Source organism: Gossypium arboreum, chromosome 5 (genome assembly GCF_025698485.1).
Source record: "Gossypium arboreum isolate Shixiya-1 chromosome 5, ASM2569848v2, whole genome shotgun sequence".
NCBI lineage: Eukaryota > Viridiplantae > Streptophyta > Magnoliopsida > Malvales > Malvaceae > Gossypium > Gossypium arboreum.
In genome coordinates this window covers 21801987-21805088 of record NC_069074.1, presented here as the reverse complement: position 1 = coordinate 21805088, position 3102 = coordinate 21801987, and positions in this window count along the sequence as shown.

Below are 3102 nucleotides of genomic sequence, written 5' to 3'. Positions count from 1 at the left end.
AATGAGAATGTTCAATGCGAGTACCACGCGGGAATAACGGGACACTCAATTGAAAACTGCACTACTTTTAAAAAGTTGGTCGAAAGGTTCATTGAAATGAGAGTTGTAAAGTTTGACGATTCCTCAGAACCAAATTGCTCTGACAATGCAATAAATACGATTTGAAAGTGGGGGCAAGAGAATTGCAATGCTTTGAACAAGTCAAAAGTCTGGAAGGAATATCGAGGATCTGAATGACTTATCCGAAGAAGGAACTGGGGAATAAAAGTTTCCAAACCCTTGCATTACTTGGAAGTGTTTTGAACAATCGGACTGTGGAAGAGATCCCTTAATTTTTAGAGTTAATCTAGAGTAATATTCAAAACACGCTTGTTGCTTTAAGCCTAGAAGCAATTAAACCCCTTTTGTGAAATAGGCTTGTGTCCTAAGTTTTTATTTTAATAAAATGCATCTTTTTGAGCAAATATTCTTTGATTTCATATTGTACAAATAATCGTTCTTAGATTCATTTGTTCTTTAGACTTTCTTTCAAATATTTATGTATACTTCATCCATGATCATACCATACAAATAATCATCCTTAGAATCATTTATTCTTTGGAATCTGCCTTCAGCGGGTCCCTAGATATCAATGATGTGAGTATCGCTGTCATTGACTCCGAGTCTCCTTTTGAGCGAAATATGAGCCTAAAGGGATCTCAACACTTTGAAGATGAAAGAGATGTAGACTACTCTCTGATTTGTTAGGGATGGTAGAGTAAGATGAAAACAGATCCTCTCTTACAAAAAGTCAATAGACAGTAGGCCTAGGACAAGAGAAAGAGGCAAACATCGAAGTCTGCATTACCACAAAGGCAAAGTGAGCGTCATTGAGTCACTTCCAAGAATTTAAAGATTTTTGCACATGAGGATGTTGTAGGGTTTTGAATGACATATGCTAATGGGTTTACGATGGCCAAGCTAATCATGAGATTTGGGTTCTGCTGGCCCACCATAGAAAGGGATTGCATCAGTATACCGTAAATGCCAAATTTATGGAGAGAAATTCATGTGCCCCCTTCAATCTTTCTACTTTCTCTATGTGGGGCATGGAGGTTATTGGCTGATCTCGTTGAAGGCTTCTAGCAGACATCAATTACTTCGCCAAGAGGGTGAAAGTCGCTTCATATGCCAATCATCAAATCCTAAATAAAAAAAAAAGAAAGAAAGAAAGAAAGAAAGAGAAGAAAAAGGAGAGGCCAAAGCGAAAACCCGCAAAGGGCGCTTTGAGACCAAAGGGGATTTGAGTTGAAAACCCGGAAAGGGCGGCTCAAATTTGGATCCAAGTGGGGTATACAACAATCTTGCTATATCTGAATTAACAATGAAGAAGTATGCTACGTCTTGGGGCATCAACAAAGTGCTTCGGATCTCCTAAACACGTATTGAACTCAGAAAAGTCCTCAAGAAGTTGGTACATAGAAGTTCAAGCTGCGATATCTGGGGCACCTAGTTTTCCATCCTACCCATTTTGAATTTGCTATATTCATTTTGAGTTAATTTCCTTCTTATTGCATTGCTATCTTTGATTAACTTATTCATTTTGAGTTAATTTCTTTCTTATGGCATTTGCAATCTTTGATTAATTTATTCATTTCGAGCTATACTTCTACTCAATTTCGTTCTTGTCCATTTTTTTGACCTTTTTCAAGCATTTTGTATTGAAATAATGATTAATGGACTAATAACACTTTCACAAAAGAAGTTTTGCATATTACTTTGGAAGTTTCTAAATAATACAAGAACCTGAAACAGGACCGTTGTTTAGAACTCACCAAGCCTAAGGGTTGGAAATATTGAAGAAAGATGATTACCTCTTTGGACTCAACAAAAAGACAAGACATTTCATCAGTGATACAATCTCGACAAATAACGAACAATGTCAACCCAAGTGTAAAAAAAAAAAGGGTCACTCTCGGGAAAAAGAAAAATGATACTCTGCATTTATGCGAATATCAGGCATATACATCTGGTCATTACACCCAGGGAATAGTGTAACAAATTAATCGATTGAAGATAATACAAATCCTATACCTTTGAGTTGCAGCAGTATGGATGGAAGAAACTAAATGTTATTCTTCTGAAATTACAGCGGGGCAAGCTTGCTGAGCAAAATATGATTATTTTTCTAACTTTTTTGTCAAGAATACCAGTCGAACAAGATGGCAGCGTAATACGTCAGTGATAATGTCCTGATGAACAATGAGCGATGATACCTTAAGCCTCTTTAAAAAGCTCATGACATTTCTACATTCATATAATAACACATCTAGTTAGAAGCATTTGATTCATTTCGATCATAGTATCCTAATTATTTGACATAAACATCATATTTAGTTAGGAGCATTTGATTCATTTCAATCATAACGTCCTAATTATTTGGCATAAGCATAGATACATGAAACTGATTTTACAGATCATGTTCCTCAAAGGACAGTGCAGTGGAATCGGTGAATCCACAAGCCTTAACCCCCTAAGCAGTAGGGTAACAGGCTAAATTTACAGATCTTAAACCCCTAAGCAGTAGGGTAACAGGCTGAATTTCCAGATCTTAACCCCCTAAGCAGTAGGGAAACAGATCGAAGACGAAGGGTCTTAACCCCTAAGTAGTAGGGTAACAGATCAAATTGCAGATCTTATCTCCCTAAGCAGTAGTGGAGCAGATCGAAGACGAAGGGTCTTAAACCCCTAAGCAGTAGGGTAACAGACCGAATTGCAAATTTTATCTCCCTAAGCAGTAGTGGAGCAGATCGAAGACGAAGGGTCTTAAACCCCAAGCAAGAGGGTAACAGACCAAATTCAGATCTTAACCCCTATACAAGAGGGAAACAGATCGAAGACGAAGGGTCTTAAACCCCAAGCAAGAGGGTAATGCACCAAATTGCGATTTTATCTCCTAGCAAGAGTGGAGCAGATCGAAGTCGATGGGCCTTAAACCCCAAGCAAGAGGGTAACAGCTGAATTTACAGATCTTAACCCCCTAAGCAGTAGGGAAACAGGTCAAAGACGATAAGCCTTAAACCCCTAAGCAGTGGGGTAACATGTTAAATTTACAGACCCTAA